General features: G+C 44.6%; 1 pseudogene; it reads left to right on the top strand.

Moving 5' to 3' along the window:
• The first annotated feature begins 9732 nt into the window (after positions 1 to 9732).
• Positions 9733 to 12554, top strand: LOC143434486 (activated RNA polymerase II transcriptional coactivator p15 pseudogene; annotated as a pseudogene).
• Positions 12555 to 20054: the final 7500 nt, after the last annotated feature.

The raw sequence follows: 20054 nt of genomic DNA, 5'->3' as shown, positions 1-20054 counted from the left end.
CTGCAGGCGTTAAGAACAGTGTTCAGGCCTGGTGGTGGTGGCGCACATCTTTAATCCCAGCACTTGGGAGGCAGAGGCAGGCAGATTTCTGAGTTCGAGGCCAGCCTGGTCTATAGAGTGAGTTCCAGGACAGCCAGGGCTACACAGAGAAACCCTGTCTCGAAAAAAACAAAAAAACAAAACAAAACAAAACAAAAAAACCCAAACAAAGAAGAACTTTGTTCAGAGCCCATGAACCCACATATAAAGCTGAGATGCTGACATGTTCCTGTGACTCCACCAGTAGGGCCAGCAGAGAGGATAGTGAGCAGAAGCAGCAGACACTTAAAGCTCATTGGCCAGCCAGCCTATACAAGTCGTGAGCTTCTGCTTCAGTGAGTGACCTTGTCTCCAAAACAAATGGTGAGGAGCAGTGAAGGAAGGAAAACCAGCGCCAGCTCTAGCTGCCGTACGCATGCATATGTACCCATACCCACAAGTCCACACAATTACACTAGGAAGTACATAAACCACACACACAACACAGCATCTACACACACTAAACATCCTGTAGCAGTTGCTGCCTGTCAGCTGCTGATCCACCCTCAGGATCCATGGATTCCCCATCTCTGGATGGTGAATCATACAATATATGGCACTTTGTGTCTACCTGCTTTCACTTACATAATGCCTTTTTAGAAACTGTCTGCTTGGTGTTGGCGTGTGCCACAATGTTCTCGTGGAGGTCAGAGGACAACTTTCAGGAGTTGGTTCTTTTCTCTACCATGTAGGTCCCAGGGGTCAAAGTCAGGTGGTCAGGCTTGGTGGCTGTTACAATTTTGCTTACCTCCTGAGCCGTCTCACTGGCCCATCTTAATGTGTTCAAAGTTAATCCACATTGTAGCATAAATCAGTACCCCACTCCTTTTCATGACTGAATAAATTACATAAAAATGCTACAATTTAGCCATCAGTTGTTTAGTTGGTAAGCATTTAGATCACTTGTGTTTTGACCTTAAAAATAATGCTGTTATGACAATTCATGCATTTGCTTTTCGGGGGATATGTGTTTTCAGTTCTTTTGAGTATATCCAATGAGAAAAATCACGCGTAGTAATGCTGGTTAATTTTCTTCCCTCCCTCCTTTTCTCCCTCCCTCCTTTCCTCCTTCCCTCCTTTCCTCCCTCCCTTCCTCCCTCCCTCCCTCCCTCCCTCCCTCTCTTTCTCTTTCTGTTTTTTGAGACAGAGTTTCTCTGTATGGCCCTGGCAACACAGATCCACCTACCTCTGCCTCCCGTGGGCTGCCACTGCCTGGTGTGGTTTAATTTATTAACAAGCCTTCCTTAAGCTTGCCTGCATGTTTTGGACTTGACTTGCCAGTCCCTACCATTGTGGGGACCATTGTACACCAGTGTGTGTGTGTGTGTGTGTGTGTGTGTGTGTGTGTGTGTGTGTGTGTGTGTGTTTCATATATACTGTTTTGACCATAGTTCTCAGAACCACAAATGCATATATCTGTGCAACCTTCCTTTTAAAAATAGAGCCCTGAAGGTTCCCACATGCTTTTTTAAAAAATCATCTTTAAAGATTTTCTTCATAAACTGTGTTATCTGTGGTGGCATATCTGAATAGAAGCATGAGACATGTAGCATTTTGTGGGAACTTTCTTTTTTTGTTGTTGTTGTTTTTGTTTTTGTTTTTTTGGTTTTTGAGACAGGGTTTCTCTGTGTAGTCCTGGCTGTCCTGGAACTCACTCTGTAGACCAGGCTGGCCTCGAACTCAGAAATCAGCCTGCCTCTGCCTCCCAAGCGCTGGGATTAAAGGCATGTGCCACCACTGCCTGGCTTTTGTGGGAACTTTCTTTCCGTCAGCATTTTTCTGAGGTCTACTCTTGTTTTATTATCAGCCAGTTGTTTTGTAGACACCACGCTAAGGCTGCCACAATAAGACACCAAACTCAGTGGTCAAAGCACATGAACTAATTGTTCTGTTATTTCCATCAGCCAGAAACCCAAGATCAAGCTGTTGCCAGATTTGGTTCACCTGAGATCTGTCTCCATCCTTATCTTTAAAAAGTAACCTGTTTTTAACCCATTATTTTCTTGTTCTTCCTCCCTGCCCCATTTTATGAAGAAAGTACTTTTGAAATAAACAACGTGTTTTGTTTGATGTTTCTTTCTTTGGTCCTCTTCCTGTCTGTAAAACCAACTTCCTCCACTCAGCCCACGGGAACACTTATGTTCGTGGGATTAAAGCATTGGCCAATTCTAAAATACAAAATAAGCCCAAGTATGCAGTAAACCTTTCCCAGAGAGGTGGATGGTTGTTACGTCAGGAGTGGGTATGGTGGTGCACACCTAGTATCCCAGCATGCAAGAAGTAGAGGCATGAGAATCAGAAGTTCAGTGTTATCCTTCACTAAGGACATAGTATGTTTCCTGTTCTAACAGTGGGGAGGAATGGTGGTGCACACCTTTAATCTCAGCTCTCAGGAAACAGAGGCATGTTGTCTCTGTGAGTTTGAAGGTAGACTGGGTACATAGTGAGACCCTGTCACAGCAACTACAGGAGTGTGTGGAGAGTGGAGAGCGGTCCTGGACAGATGGTTCATTGGGTTTTGCTCACTGCTCTCCTAGCGGACCCAGGTGAAGTTCTCAGTACTTACATGTAGGCTTAGAGTTTTCAAAACCTACTTTAATACGAGTTCTTGAACGCTTCAACCTCCCTCATAGCTCTCCAACCAAAGATGGGGAGGAGGATGGCTAATAGGACAAGGGGGACGTGGGCCTGTTTAGAAGTACTTCTTTGGAGCAATTCCAACCTTCATCGTTAGGGCTGATCTTTCAAGTTCAGTCCACTTTAATCAGCAGCAGTGGCTTGATCCAGAAGAAACCTTGAGGCTCCACCAATCAGCATAAGTTCACCAAAGCAGCAAGAAGCAGCCAGAACACATCCAGAAGTTCTTAGGTGTGTTTCTCTCTACAACAAGCGAAGATCATCACAGAAGCAAAGGGAAACAATGCCAGAGCGTAGTCCACTGTCTGTCGGGCTATACTAATACTCTCTCCAGAGCATCATCCACTGTCTGTCGGGCTATACTTATACTCTCTCCAAGCATCATCCACTGTCTGTCGGGCTATACTTATACTCTCTCCAAGCATCATCCACTGTCTGTCGGGCTATACTTATACTCTCTCCAGAGCATCATCCACTGTCTGTTGGGTTATACTTATACTCTCTCCAAGCATCGTCCACTGTCTGTTGGGTTATACTTATACTCTCTCCAGAACATCATCCACTGTCTGTCAGGTTATACTAATACTCTCTCCAGAGCATCATCCACTGTCTGTCAGGTTATACTAATACTCTCTCCAGAGCATCATCCACTGTCTGTCGGGCTATACTTATACTCTCTCCAAGCATCGTCCACTGTCTGTTGGGCTATACTTATACTCTCTCCAGAGCATCACACATTCTTTCAAGTGTCCACTCTAGCAAAACATCACATATGCTTTTAACAGGCTGCTTCCAGAAAAACACCACATGTCTGATCTCAGCAAAATATCCTCTCATATTTTCCTCTCAGCTTCTAGAAAAACATCACATGACACAACTGAGTCTCCAATTAAACCAGAAATTCCCACTTCACCTGTGTCAAACAGTTCACAGATCCAGCCCAGTGGATCCAATACCCTTTTCTGACCTCTAAACAAACCTGCACACACATGGCATACATACACATAAATAAAATAAATCTTTGGAAAAAAAAGTTAGAAGTCAATCAAATGACTTTATTTTAGTGCTGTCTTAGTCCGGGCCCCTTCCAGTCAGCTCATCTGGGCTTACCCTGACCTCTATCAAGCATCAGCTCATCTGGGCTTACCCTGACCTCTATCAAGCACTGTTCTGAAGACAAAGGCTTGCAGATCTCCTTGTGTTTCCAGTTTTCAGGAGACCTGTGCTCACATATATAACATAAAAGGCACTCCCTGACATTGATGGCTTCCTGTCTTCAAGAGTGGGCTCATGACTCAGGTTGGGAGGGGATGGGAAAGAGAATATAGGATAAATCTCAGGCAGAAAGAAGCCAAAACAAAGCTATTACCAATAAAACTTTGGGCAGTGGACTTGGGATGTCCGAAAAAGGGAAATACTGATGCAGGGTTCCAGCTGCCGAGCAAAGCATAAACTTTGCTCACTTCCACACTTTGACTAAAGACATCTGGCGGGACCAGAACAACTGGACAAAATGCAAATTTGGAGGTGGTTGGACTTCTGCTGTCTGCACATCTCTGTTCTACTTAGAGTTCAGTCGTACACACCCCTTGTTCTTTCTCAGTATTCAGAAGCCTCTGTCAGCTTTCAGTCCCCTGCCTTCTTCAGATCACCAGTTCAGAAACATAGACTCTTCAACTGACAGCTCCTGAGACTCGATTAGGTCCTCTTACTCTGTAGCTCCTGAGTTGGGATAGATCAACAATGCTTGTTATGGTTTAGAGGTAACATCCTCTATGGGCTTGTGTTTGAACAGTTGGTCATTCTTGGCAGTGGTGTTTTGGGAGGTTGTGAAAACCTTGGGAGATTTGGCCACTGTTAAAATGAGTGGATCTGTGGCGGGTGGGTGTCTTAGGCTTTTCATTGCTATGAAGAGACACCATGACCAAAGCAACTCTTACAAAGGACAACATTTAGTAGGGGTTGGCTTACAGGTTCTGAGGTTTAGTCCATTGTCATCATACCAGGAAGCATGGCAGCATCTGGGCAGGCATGGCACTGCAGGAGCTGAGAGTTCTATATCTTGTTGTAAAGGCAAACAAGAGAAGATTGGCTTATAGGCAGCTAGGAGGAGTCTCGAAGTCCACTCCCAAAGTAACACACTTCTGCCAAAAAAGGCCACACCTATTTCAAACAGTGCCACTCCCTGGGGCCAAGCATACTCAAACCAGTACAGTGGGCATTGAGGTTTTATAGTCAAGCCTAGCCTGTCTTCCTGTCCTGTCCTGTCTCTGCCCTGGCTTCTTGTCCTGGCTTCTTCTATCTCTGCTTCCTGGTCTTCAGAGATGTGAACAAGCAACTTGGCACTTCCATTGCCACAGCCTTCCTGCCATACTGCCTTCTCTACCATGAGAGACCACACCCTCAAACCAGGAGCCAAATCATTCCTTTCTTTCTTTGCTTCTTATCAGGTATTTGGTCAGTACAATGACAGAAGTCACTATTGCAGCATCCAAGAAGGAAGACTCTGAGAAACCACGTAGTGATGGCTTCTATCTAAAATCAGACTTTTGTTTATCTGACACAGATTGTAACCCTTGGGACAAGAAAAGAGAGTTTATGCACAGTGGCAAGGTATGGACATTTGGAAGAAGGAGGTTTTTAATCCTTAAGTACCTTCTCAGTGCTATTTGGTTGAATTAACTAACTAATGCCACTTGGCACTAGTGGTGAGATAGGCTCTTCCCTAGATACAGAAAAAATTCTGTTGCAGGATATTTTCTCATACTGCGAGCCCTGAAATGGTGTTATTTACTGAAAAATAATCTGTTTCTATTTGTGGCTCAGCCCTTAGCACACCTTTAAATCCCTCTGGCTGGAATACAGACATGCCCTTAGCACACAGCTTTAATCCCAAAAAATGAAGGTAAAGTTAGTTTGTTAGTTAGAAAGCCACACCCATGGTTGAAAGTGATGTCTAATTCAATGGCAGACAAAATGATGAATCAGAGAAAGATTTGACAGAATAGAATATGCCCAACTCTCATGAGAAGAGAGAGGACAAAGAAGCTACTTAAGGGGCAGTGAAGGGAGAGAAAGGAGGCAGTTTTATAGAGACAAGATAAGGAGAACAAACTAGACACAGGTAAGACAGAACAAGCCAGAGAATGAGGAGCTGGAAGATTAGAACAGATTGCCAAAGTGAGTATGAAGCCAAGCAGAACAACTCAGGAGAAGCTGAGAGAAGAGCCAGATTGAATCAGTCAACTTGGAGAGGGGTTTGAACCAGAACAGCTGAGTTGAACTAGCCAGAGATCAGAAAGAGCTAGAAAGAATGAGTTTATCCAGCAGTCTCAGAGGCTGAAAACATTCTAGGCCTGGATTAGATTGTATGGAAGCTAGAAGTTTCCAGGACTAGGCCTAGGTTAGCCGACAGAGGCAGTAAGTTTGAAACAAGTCTTACTTCAGCCAATGAAAGCCACTATTACACAACGTCCACAGCAATGTTCAAGCCATTGAAAGAGGAAAGGCTTTTAAAAAACACATTCTTTTTCTTTCTTTTTTTCTTTCTTTCTTTTTCTTTGAGTTTCAGAGAGAAGTTTATTATAAATTCTTAGGGGAGGGAGGAAGGGAGGGAGGGAGGGAGGGAGGGAGAGAGAGAGAGAGAGAGAGAGAGAGAGAGCGCCATGGCATTTGTGTTAACCGTGGAGGTCAGCCACATGACAGACAAACACACTGCAAAAGGAGCTTTAGAGAAAGAGTAGAGAATCCCACAGTACTGTGTCAGTGGTTCTCAACCTGTGGGTCATGACAGGCTGAACAACTCTCTCACGGGGTCATATATCAGATATCAGGCATATCAGGTATTTATATTACAATTCATAACTAGCAAAATTACAGTTATAAAGTAGCAATGAAAGTAATTTTGTGGGTTGGGGTCAGCATAAGGAACTGTATTAAAGGGTCACAACATTAGGAAGGTTGAGAACCACTGTCCTATGAAAAGCAAACTTAAGTTCCAGCTGACATCTGGAAGAAGACAGAAGAGAAGAAAAAGGAAAAGTTACACCTCTCAGCCTCATGGGGGCTCATAGAGACTGCCAAGATGTGGCTCCTTACATGACTTATATTCCAGAGTCCTCAGTAGGGGCACAGAATGAAGAAATCACACACACACACACACACACACACACACACACACACACACACACACACACACAGAGAGAGAGAGAGAGAGAGAGAGAGAGAGAGAGAGAGAGAGAGAGAGGGGCATGCACACAGAGAGGCATGCACACAGAGGCACACACACACACACACACACACACACACACACAGGTACAGAATGCACACGCCACCATCAACAACAACAACAACAACAACAAAAACTGGAACTGTGTGTCCTGGGCTCTCCAATGGAGAAGTCAAAACATAGAAGGTCAGCATGTTCGTTACATATACAGGTTACTGCTCTCAACTGAACAAGGAGGGTGGGTGACTGCATCTGTACAGCAGCAGGTTTGGCTGATCTCAGCAGGAGCAGCCTCTGTAGGGACCAATCTTCAGACCACAAACTTGTGAGAGTTGGGAGAGCAATGATGAACATATCCAGCACACTGTCAACATTCACACTGGGACCAGAGGAAGGCTTTGCTATCCCTCCAAGCCTCATCTGAAGAAGGCTTTGCCTTGCCCACACACGTCGAACAATACACATCAACTCAGGATTCACACAGCTCCCCTGTCCCACAAGACAGTTTTTTCATTCAATTCCCATGAGTAGATTTGGACAAATGAAACCAGTTCTCCCAGATAATTAATAACCAAAATTATGGCGGGCAGATGTTAACCAGCGTGCTTCTCGAGTGAACAGGCAGTTTTGTTGGGAGCTAATGACAACCCAGAAAACTTTGGGTCTGGCATGAGATACTCTAGAGATAAAAATCATGTAGACCCCAAGGATCAGTCACTCACTCAGAGTATCAGTGACTTAATGAGAAACAGTCTGCTTGAAGACTTTTGATGTTGATAGCTTAGTTCCTATGCCAAAGAGTAATCTTTTCAAGCAGCACTCTGAGAAACAGATGACTGAAGAGAAGTGGGTGGAGGCAGTTAGTTCTTGGGATAGTCCCTGATGACATGTGTGAAAACAGGCAGGCTCTCAGCACGCGTGAGGTGATCTGCTGGGAGGGATAGGACCAAACAAAGCTTAGACAAACCCCAGAGGTCTGAGTTTCCGGACTCAGATCATTAGATGAAATCATAAAAGGAGCCCAAGTGAATTGTCACCCTCTGCTGACAATTGCATTTTCATTTCTCTGAAATCTCAGCTTTCACTTAAAATAATTTAATATCTAATCTGGAGGAGACCCTGGGGAATTGTCTTGACAGGAGGAAGCTGGAGGCAGATGAGGTAAGAGGCTTTCTGAGAGCCCTGCCATAGTTTGTTTGTTTATTTGTTTTGCGATTGGGTCTCACCTTGAATTTATTATGTATCTAAGGATGACCTTGAATTCCTGATTCAATGCTCTCTACTTTCCAAGGGCTGGGCTTACAAGAGTGTCCACCATACTTATCTTCTTCATATTCTGAATTTTGTAATCATTTAAGTTTAATGATTAAATTCCCAATGAGGACACTCACACAAAACATCACTGTCTGCCTTCCTAGGCCCAGCTAACCTCTCAACAGACTGTCTGCCTCTGGGGAGATCAGGCCTTGGGTTAAACAAGGAGAGTTAAGGATACAAGAAACCTACGTGAGCATCATCGAGCAAAGAGAGCTGCCTTATGCTCCTCTTCCCCCTCCCTATCTGCCTTCTCATGCTCTGTGTCTTTCTTTTGGTCTTTACAGAAGCTAGAGCTTGGTCCTAGGCTGCCTACAGGGCCTCCCAGATCCTCCCGCATCCCCTTCATCTTTCCCTAGGACTTCCTACCCAGCTTGTCTTCTGCCTTTTAAGCTTAGTCCTTGTGTAACACATACTCAGAGTCATTTTGAGAAAGAGGGGCAGGAGGTAAACTGTCTCAGCTGCCGCAAGACTGAAGGAATCTCTGATGCCTAGTGATATAAGTTTTTGGATCATTCTGTTGTTGACAGTGCATGTATTTAAAGTCTAGATTGGCCTTGAATTCATGGGCCTCCTGTCTTAGCCAGTGCTAAGCTGGACCACTTCCAGGCCACTCTAAGCTAAACTCCTCCACTCCAGCCCTGGTCCATATTCGGGATGCTTTGCCTTTTGATGATTGTCCATCAGGGAGGACACATAACACTAAGCTGAAAAACCAGGGCTGGACTGGGAAATCTGGATGGAGGTAGGAGGCAGCAGGGCTCTTAGAAGGAAATCCAGCGAATTTACAGGGAAACAAAAGCATGACAGAAAAGACCTCAACCAGTCAGAGCCAGGAAGTGGTGACATTCCACTTCCTGTCTTTATTTTTTTCTGTAAAATCATTGATTTGATCTTCTAGTTGTCAAACATAGATTTGGAGGAAGGAAGTCATGGCCAGACAAGATTCTCAGAGCTCTTGCTGTCTGTCCATCATATTCAGAGAGCTGGCATTGGTTTAATACTCCAAGAATCTGTCTCCATTTCCTCTCCAGCTGGGAGACTTTACAAATAAATAAATAAATAAATAAATAAATAAATAAATAAATAAATAAATGGGGAAGCACAGCGGCAACCCATCCTGTGGACTCATTCTCGCCCTTCTGCTCAGGTGGTCACCCGTATCTCTGAGACTTGTGATGTCTGGGCTTCCCTGCTGTTATCTTCACATTCTTCTCACTTTCTGTAGCTATGGGCTTGGCAATTCTTGAAACACTGAGTCCTTAGATGCTGGTATCAGGTGTGTTACAGAGGCATCTGGGCTGACTAAGATTTGCCTCAGCACAAGCAAACCTGAACATTATGTGTGTGCTGTTAATGCCATATACATGCTGGTGCTTTCCTATAGAGCACAGGAGTGTCCTTACAATATAGATTCTGAAAGTGACACATCCACTCCTCCTGTCCCCATCACCAAGCTGCTGTCAGTCTTACCCATGCCTTTCCTGAGCCAGGCTCCTCGCTCCCTGCCTCTACGCAGGAGCCTAATCAGCAAGAGACGGAAAGGTATGTGGTTTTGACTTACATTTCTCTGATTCTTAAAGGAACTCAGTTGTTTTTAAATAATTGACAGTTTTTGGGTTTTCATCTGTTAACTGAGTATCAATGAATAATCTATCTCTTATTTCTTTATTTACATTATGTGTGTGTGTGTGTGTGTGTGTGTGTGTGTGTGTGTGTGTATGTGTATGTATGTGTCTGTGTGTGTGTCACTATAGATTGAATCCAGGCCCATACACATTAGATAAGGACCCAACCATGGTCCACACCCAGCCTGTGTTTTTGGTTTTACTTACTGAAGACCCTTGAATTTTCTCCATTTTCCCTTGTCAGCCTTGAAAACTCCAAATTCTTTCCTTCTGTCCTCTCCCTGGCTCTCTGGTCAACTTGAAGTCTTTAATTTTGGTACAATATTGTTCATGAATTTATTTCCTTGTCTTATAGTTTGTGCCTTTGAAAATTTATCTAAGAATTTCTTCCCTAACCTTGAGTCACAAAGGAATTAGCCAACATTTATTATTTTTTATTAACTTGTTGTTTTGCCTTCCTTGTTCTATAGTCTTGTTTGAATAGCCCTTTGGTATTGAGGGTTTCTCTCTCCATAGAAGCATCCTCCCAACCCCTACAGACAGCTCATAGTTTTCTCGCTGAAGCTTGGACTGCCATTACTCCGTGTGCAGCTATGAGTCTTTCCCTATTTTGTTCCTCTGGACCATTCATCTGTTTTGTGTTTTATATTGTATCTTTATCACAGTTGGACACACTTGACTTAAGTAGTTATGGTAGTTAAGTAGTTAAGTAGTTTTTTTTAAATTGAAGTCCTACAGAGAATGGTTAGAATTCTGACAGGGAGAGCAGGTAGCAGGGGTGACCTAAGCAGGCAATGTCATGTGCAGACTGGAACTAAGAAAGGAAAGGCAAAGTTGGTCACATGACCCTCCACAGTGTTAGCAAGGTATCAAGATACCATGATGTTAGCATTCCTTTTCCCTTTTCAGCTTACTGTAGTTAAGATGGAAATGTCAATTATATGTTCATTATGTCTACATGTAACTTTTGTAGTTACATAGTAACTGCACTGTTACTCTCATGTAGCTTTTGTAGTTACACAGTAACTGCACTGTTACTCTCATGTAACTACACTTTCATTGCATAAAACTACAGAACCTATCCTCTGGTTCACATAGGAAGCGTCCTTCTTCGTTGACAGCTCCTAGACGAGCTTCTAAACAGCAGTTTCCCTCCTACATCTACCCAGCTTGGCTTCCTGTGGACTTCCTGTGACACAGGTCAACTTTCACTTCTGATTTGTTCTGACTGCTCTGTTTTGGTAGGCATTTCCTTTTCAAGCAAAGTAAATACAAGCAAGCGTAATCCCATGCCTGTGGATGGATCTACATCCCTGCTACAGGGAAGTGTAATCCATAACCTGTGGATGGATTTATATCCCTGTTGCAGGGAAGTGTAATCCATAGCCTGTGGATGGATCTACACCCCTGATGCAGGGAAGTGTAATCCATAGTCTGTGGATGGATGGCCACAATTCTCTTTATTTGGGGGTAGGGGCTGTGTCTACATGACAAGGGCCTGGTGCTGGGAGGAAGCAACACTCCTAGTCCCTTCTGGGTTCCCGGAGCTTCAAGCCTTAGCTCAACCTTACCACACTTCTCACAGTTCACTGCCCCACAATGCACATTTTAGTAATATTTCATAATGAAAACCTTTAAGGGTTTTGATTGATTTGCAGGATTCACAGCAATTAATCCACAACCTATAATACTCATTATCACATTTACTAAAAGTAACCGGTGTGTTTTACTTCACTGATAGCCCACAAGAGGGAGATCTAGAATAACTCAGTAATAAAGTACCCAATGAGAAGACAGCACCCTGTGATGCTGTGGGAGTTCTGAGTGGCAAGTGGGGACCTATCGCAGTCCTCTGGTATGGAAGCCTCTTCTCTTACTACAAATTCCAGAATTGACCACAGAGTCCTGTGACAAACTGAAAAATGTGTATAGGAAATCCAGTTAGGACTAAAGATGTTTCTTGTTTGGTGGAGTGCTGGTCTGACCTGCATGAAGCTTTGAGTTCAACCCCCAGCACTGGATGAAGCAGACCTGTAGAACATGACTGTAAGCCCAATTCTCAAAGGGCAGCAATAGGATGATCAGAGTTCAAGGTCAGTTTTAGCTACATAGAGATTTTGTTTCTAAAGAATGAGGAGGAGAAGGAGGAGGAGAAGGAAAAGGAGGAGGAGGAGGAGGAGGAAGAAGAAGAGAAGGAGGAGGAAGAGGAGAAGGAAAAGGAGGAGGAAAATAAGAAGAATAAAAATAAACAACAAGAAACAGTTTAACTGAGTCCGGAGTTGAACAGCTGGAGCTGAGCAACGAATAAATCAAAGGAACTTGTTTCTTCAAGCTCTTCAGGCAGTGATTCTGACAGTGAAGTTAAAAAAAAGTTAAAGAGGAAAAAGCAAGTTGTTCCAGAGAAACCTGTGAAGAACCAGAGCCCGGTAAGACTTCTAGAGAGCCCTGGTGTCTTCCAAGCAGAGATGATAACATGTTCCAGATTGGAAAGATGAGATATGTCAGTGTTCAGGATTTTAAAGGAAAAATTCTAATTGATATTAGAGAGTATTAGATGGACTCAGAAGGTGAAATGAAACCAGGAGAAAAGATATTTCTTTAAACATGGAACAATGGGATAGCTGAAGGAACAGATCTCTGACAGAGATGATGCAGTAAGAAAGCTGTAAAATCTGAGCCATATCAAACTGTTGTAGTGGTGTTAGTCTGTCGTTTTACATTGGCTTCTGTTTTCTAAATGTTGTTTTCCAAGCTGTTGTATATTTGGATTGCAGAACAATTTGTAAGACAAATACTTTTTTAAAAATATGCATTATTAAAATGTTCTAAGTGGGGAAAAAAAAAAAGAAAAAGTTTAACTAGCCAAATCTTAGCAACTAGGAAATTGAGGCAGAGGGATCATGAGATTAAAGCCATCTTGGCCTTTATAAAGAGTTGAAGGCCTGCCTGTGCTCACAGAGACCCTGATTCAGAAAACAAGACAACAGAAATGTTAACTGTTTGCAGAGGTCATGATAAATATCAGCCAGAGAAAAGGGGCAAGATTGCCTCTGCGTGTGGGCAGAGTACTAGGATCTCTGCTCTTGTCCTCCCAGATTCAGCTCCTGCTGCTGGAACCAGAAACAATGGGGCCAGAGACAGAGTTCTCAGATCTCCTCCCCACCTCCCAGACGATTCATGCCATGGTAGTTTTCAAGCTTTTCCATGACTGTTCCATGATTTATTAATTCATTTCTATACAGACGTGACGGATTTTCTTTTAAATGGTATGGGTATGTGAGTTGAGATCAGTCTATGCACTAATGATTTCTTTAAACAAGAAAGAAACACTCTTTCGGCATGATTACTCAATACTGCTTCACATCTGAAGTCCAGGCTCTACTTTGTCCATAGCAATCATGTGACCAGTGGCAAATGCTGTGCATGCCTCATCATTGGCACAAAGAATGTTTGTTAAATTAATGACCAGAGTCCACTGGAGATTACTGGATAAGCAAACTATGGTGTATCCACACAGTTGCAATAGAGGAGATCCCGACCTGTGCTACAGCCAGGGTGAAGCCCTAAGGACATTATGTTTGGTTGAAATGTGCCAGTCCCAAAAGGACAAATCCTGTAACTTCCAGCACCAGCATCTCCTCCTCTTCCTCCTCTTCCTCCTCTTCCTTCTCTTCCTCCTTCTCCTCTTCTGTTGCTGCCTAACTTTTTATTGGTTCTTTGTAAACTTCACATCACACACCCCAATTTCACTCATCTCTCTCGTCCCTCATACCTGCCCTCCACCCTTGCACTTTTTCCCCAATAGAAAAGAAAAGATCTTGTTGTGGAAGCTGCAGTGTGTCCCACTGTGTCCCACAGGACACCCTTTTGTCCACACTTCTTTACTTGCAAATGTTCATTGCAATGAGTCATTGGTCCAGTTGGAGGCTCCTGGCTTCCATAGTGGAACAAACACAATTCCACTATTGATACTGCAACATCACTGGGATTCCTCTTGGATATCTTGTTGTTTCCCTGTGTCATAGAGATCCAGTAGTTTTGGATCTGTAGGACCAGCCTTTTTGTGCACTCCAGAAGTTCACTGATGTGGTAGATGTTGGGTTGTGCCAACTTGAAGTCCTGGATCTGGGAAGGAGAGGTGTCTGAGCTGGTCAGTCCACAAGTCACCCACCCTCACACCCTCAGGGCCAGCTCACCAGCAACCTGCCACCAGAGCCAGCCCTACTTTACTGCCCAGGTGAGGTGCAGGGCCCTTTCTCCTGAGAGTTGTAGCAGGTGAGATGTGTCCAGTTTCCCACTCTTATTACCCTGGGGCCAGCTCTCCTGCCTGCCATAGACGGTGAAGAACAAAGGAGGGAGGAGGCCATCTCTCCTTTGCTTGCACCACTGCTCAGCAAACAAAAAGCAGAGCCTGCTCTCCCACACTCATGCCCACGGGGGCAGGTAGCTTCCAGTTCTACACAGACCCCACAATGGTCAAAGTCATAGCAGCAGAAAGTAGGGCGGTGAGGCTGGGGCATGGCCATGGATAAAGTACTTGAAGTACAAGAATGAGGTCTTGAGTTAAGATTTCCAGTGCCCACGTGAAAAGGCTGATGTGGAACATGTGTGTCATCCTAGCGAGACTGAGGACTACAGAAACACAGAGATGAGGGGAGCAGAGACCTGAGAACCCCTGGGAGCTTTCTGGCCAGCTAGCCAGGGTAAGCAATGTCAAATGACAACAAGACCCCAGCAAGGTAGAAGGTGCTGCCTGGCTTGTCCTCAGACCTCCACCTCCACCCATGTGCCATGGAACCTGCACATCAACACCCCCAAACCGCACAGATGATATACACAGAGATTAAAAACAAAATGACAGCACAGAATGGTAGCTGCCAAGGCTGAGGAGTGTGAGTCAGGGATCGGTGTGGCAGGGTAGTAGAGTTTAGGTTCAGAAGTGGAGAACTGTCATTGAAATGGACAGGGGTGACAGCCATACGCTGTGGCTACTGAATGACTCTGATGTACACATTGAAGGTTAGCCAAAATGGCAAATTTTTGGTTTGGTGTAACGTTTTAATCATAGCTTTTAAAATGAAGAAAAGTAACCCTATAAAGAGAATTTGAAAGCCAAATTCCCTCTGTTCAATGTGGAAAGATTCTAGATGGGTGTGACCTGAAGAATAAGTCCCTGGACCACAGTGTGGTTGTGGTGTGAGCTGCTTCCTTCCAGGGACACATCGAGAGGAGAGGGAAACAGCCTAATCCTCCATAAAGAGTCCCCAAGACTGGCCAAGAGAGAGAGTGTCCATGCCGGCCCTCCCCGGGGTGGCCCCTCAAGCACAGTCTGTTGGGTGAGTGCATGAAGTAAGAGCATCAACATAAAGCAGGAGGAGCTGGGCCTGAGACCACAAGGAGGTTGAGGGGCTGCACAGACTGCTCTTACAGAGGACCTTAGTTCTACTCACAGAACTGTTGGGCAGCTCAAAACTACCTGTGACTTCAGCTCCAGGGGATCCAATATCCACTTCTGACCACTGAGAGTATCTGCACTCAGGTATACATACTGCTATAAACACACACACACACACACACACACACACACACACACACACACACACATGCACACATTTGGCAAAAAGGAAAGAAAGACAGGCCCTTTCAGCCTCCCTCAGGCAGGTAGGTCACAGAAGTCACCATGTGGCCCCGGGCAGTGAGGAGGAGCAGCAAAAGCCTTCCTTCGGACACAGAACATAGCTTCCTGTCACCCGAATGATACAGCTGAGACACCACCTTCAGAAGAGGCAAGGTTAGTTTTGACTCCCTGAATATTGAATCCAGACCTCTGGATGTGCTGAGTAAGCGCTGTACCCACTGAGCCCCTAGGCCCACCTCCTAGAGCTCTTCCACCCCCAGTAGTGCTAAGCCAAGGACTGAGCCTCAGACGACCCATTGGGGAACATTCTAGATCCAAACTACAGCAGGCTACTGACATCCAAGAAACAACAAGGGAGAAAGAAGGTAAGTAGACGCTGGAGCAGGAGTGGGGGTGGGGGCTGGGGCAGGGAGAGGAGGCTGTGGAATCAGGGAGGGTCTATCACAATTTAGTTCTCAAGAGCAGGTGCTTTTAAAACCCACATGCCAGTATCAGGGTTAGGGTTAGGATTAGGATAAATGCAAGCCCCAAGCAAGGTCCTACAGATTCTGGGTTCTGGACTGACTGCAGAGCAAAAGCTGGGTCACTGAAAACTGTCAGTGAGACCAAGGCCTCTGGACTCTAGAGACAGGCTGCCAGCTGCCCCACTTCCTGTGAAGTGCCAGACCGCTGTCCAGAGGAAGAGCAGCTCTGTGCTCCTAGACCTGTGAGAGTGGCTTCTTGGGGGGAGAGGGGGAGTCTTATGAATCAGGAGGAATCTGTGGAGACAGCAGGTTTCCCTCTACCTCATTCTTCAGACAGTCTTCTCCTTTCCTCTCTCCCTCTCTGCCTCTCACTTCCCCTTCTTGTCCATCTCTCTCCCTCTCCCCCTTTGCTCCTCTCTCTTCCTCTTTCCTTTCTTCTCTGGACTTCTCTTCCTCCACCCACTCACTCTCCCTCCCCCCACCCCCCATTTCTCTACCCTCCTGTAAATTAGTTCAGAGGGAGAAAACAGATTTTCAGCTAAGATAAGAATGGGTGTGATCTGCTTCGTGGTGTGGCTGTAAGCAAGCTAGTTCACACCATTCACCATGAACTTTCCTTGGTGAAAGTGGCTCACACCACTTAATATAATGGGCTAGTTGCTCTAAGAATGAAATCAGTGCTGGCGGAGTGTCTCATTCATTGACTTGTTTTTAAAACCTCTGGATAGCAGGTCAGTAGTTAGCTTTGTAAAATGTTAGTGTTCTTTGATGAAAGCATCAGCTTTACCATCAAGATGTTGGGATTATATAAACCCTGCTGCCATTATGAGACATTCATAATCTTTGTGTATGTTTCCTTTTGAGACAAGATTTTATGTAGCTCAGACTGGGTTCCAATTCATTACGCAGCTGAAGATGACTTTGACCTCCTGGTGTTCCTGCTTTCCCCTCTGGAATCATAGCATCCCGGTGCCCACTACCATGCTGGCCACTTGCATGTATATTGATGCCCAGATCATTAAGATTATTTGGATAAACATAATAATATATATTCATGTGTGTACATATAAATACATTCAAATATATACATGGGTATGTATATGTTGATAAACATCCTAGTTACTATATCATGTATTCATCTGAGAAAATATAGAAAAAGAAGATCTGATTAGCCTAGGAGTAGAAAAACGACATAGTTAAAACTGTGACGTGTAAATCCTTCTATATTCTGTTGGGAGTGCCAACTAACATAACGATTTTGAAATGCATTTCATTATATCAGGAGACTTAAACCGCTTAAGTATTTTGATCACTTCTAGCAATTAATCCTAAGTAAACATTCAGATCTGAATGGAGATTATGTTTTAAAACTGCTTCTTATAGCTATTATTTCAATAATGAATCTGGAAGGTACCCACGTGTTCAGCTGTGAAGAGAGGCAGGTACCAGAGATGATGTGCTAATTGAAAACTCAGTATGTAGAGCGTGCATCTGACACGTTTTCAGCTATGTGCTGGTGTGTTTCCATGGAAAGGAGCAGCAAACTATTACCAGTGATAGTAAGTCAGTAGGGGACTTATTTGCTTTGTGCTATTTAGTACTTTCAATTTTGCATGCTTATATCTATAAAAAATATAGATGGAATGTTTAAACAAATAGTTTTAACATTAAAAAATTGGAGTGGACAGTGTGACACACACCTTTAATCCCAGCACTTGGGAGGCAGAGGCAGAGGCAGAGGCAGTCAGATCTCTGTGAGTTTGAGGTCAGCCTGGTCTACAGACAAAGTTCCAGAACAGCCAGAGCTACAGAGGAACCCTGTCTCAAACAAATTGAAACAAGACAACAACAAAAACAACAAAAATCTTTTAACATTAAAGACAACTATTTCTAGGGTTTGGGGAGATGGCTCAGTTGGTAAAGTGTTTGCTAGCATAAGGACCTGAGTTCTATCCTCAGCATCCTTCTGAAAGCCAAGCAGGCATGGTGTATGTTCCTTAATCACAGAGCTACATCCAGGTTCAATGAGAGACCTTGTCTCAAATAAATAAAAGTGACTGAGGAGGATAGCTGACATCAGCCTCTGGCTTCCACTTGTGTAGCAGCATATTCCCCCTCATCCCCCACACACATACACACAAGGTGGGAGGAGTAAGGAGAGGAAGAGGAGAAGGGAGAGGAGGATCTAGGCAGAGATGTAGGAGGATGGAGAACCATGCTTGGATCGAGAGCAGTCCTAGGTAACAACTTATATCTAGGTTAGTTAATTGGGAAACACCTCCAATTGTGTGGGCATCTTGTTATTGAGCATTACCAAACATATAAAGCCTTTGGATAATCTAAGCATTAGAGTCTCATTTCTACCAGTCCCGTGTGGATGGCAGGATGGTCTGGGCTCAGCCCAGGCTTGTGGAGACAGCGTGGAAGATTGGCAGAGCCATCTCCCATGCTGGTGTCTTGTGGGTGGCAGGGTTGGTATCTCTGGCTGCTTGAGCTGGTGAACTGAGTCGGTGGCCTGAGCCAGCAGCCTGAGCCAAGCATCTGTGTATTCCTGCCACAGCTCATGGTCTCAGGCCTAGCCTAGTTGGGACCATGGCGGCTGCATAACACAAGACAGATCGTGTGCCGCCGTTTTAAATATCTCCTTCAACACACTTGCATGTGCATCCCTGCCCAAAAATGACCAGTGACTCCCCAGATGTCACCTGCAGGCGCCTACTTAAGACTTTATCCAGTAAGGTTCTTACTGCTGTGTTTGACACTGCTACCAAGTTGTCATGTACATCCCTTGCTTTTGCCTTGTACAGCACTGGATTCTGAAAGAAAAAAAAACGCTGTGATTTATTAGATGTGTCTCCCAGGAGAACAGGAGGTTAAGGATGTGCACATTCCACATTTGCCATCTGCCATTTTCTCCTTAATAGTCTTTTCCCACATGGTGCCACATGTGTCTGTGCTAATGAGTCTGCCTCAGGTTCTGGTGTGTCTCACCCTCTGCATTCCATGCCAGTCTGCTCATGTCTGTGTATTCCTATTCTCCTGCATAATGAGCTTGACAGGCACAGGCACACGTGTTTCCTTCTTCCTTCAGGTCTCTCCTGTATTCTTCCATGATGCCAAAATCAACATGGCTTTTAGGGTAAAAGACCTCAGCATCATGCTTGCTGTTTGCCACCCTTCCTCAACTGTAGGATTCAATAAAAGCCCATGTTCCCCTGAAACAGCTCGACCTCAGGCCTGCTGCACCTCCCTAGTCAGTGTGTAAGATTGGGAGGATTGGTGGTTCTGTCCCCTGACTTCATAGCAAGTCATAGAGCTACCCCAAGCCATCATTGATTTCCCTCCTTTTTTGGTAGATTAATGAGGACTGGATACTTTTATCCCAATGGTATAAAAAGCAGCCTGGTCTGCTTACCGACATTACTCCTATGTAACTTTAATTTTTTTTCAAAATCTCTTTTTAATGATAGTTCTTAAATGCTTTAACCTCTGTTTTAGCCCACCACCCATCATAGATAGTGGGAAAGAAAGGATACAGGGGAAGTGGACCTGTTGAGAAAGGTTTTTTGTAGCAAAGAACCTCTGGTTCCATCTGTGTTGTCTGAAAACCGGCAGTTCAGTTTACAGGTCAGCAGCAACAGCTCCATCCACTCGCAAACACTTCATGGATACACCAGCAGTCCAGTTTTATAGAGTTGGTTAGCAACAGTGGTGACATGACCTAGCAGACACAGCCAGGCCTCAGCCTTGGCTTGCGTCAGCAGGAGGGACCAGAAGGGACACCAGGAGAAGTTCTCAGCTGTGCCTCTCACAGTGAAGTGAAGATCAGTGAAGACTTGAGACCTGCAAGCCTTGCCAAGCTCCGTTCCCATTGCTGTCCATCAAGTCCTATTTATACCCATGTCCTCCACAGGTCTTGCCTCAGCTTGTGCGTCTGTCTCAGCTGACATCACTCTGCCAATCAGCCCGAGTCTGTGGAAATGGCAAGAAACTGCAGCACACCACCAGAAGTTTTTTGGTGCATTTCTCTCCATGGAGTCCTGACAAATGCAGCTCAACTATGCAAC

This window comes from Arvicanthis niloticus, chromosome 15, assembly GCF_011762505.2.
Source record: "Arvicanthis niloticus isolate mArvNil1 chromosome 15, mArvNil1.pat.X, whole genome shotgun sequence".
Lineage (NCBI taxonomy): Eukaryota > Metazoa > Chordata > Mammalia > Rodentia > Muridae > Arvicanthis > Arvicanthis niloticus.
Note: the sequence above shows the minus strand (reverse complement) of the source record. Positions and strands in the feature narration are given on the sequence as shown.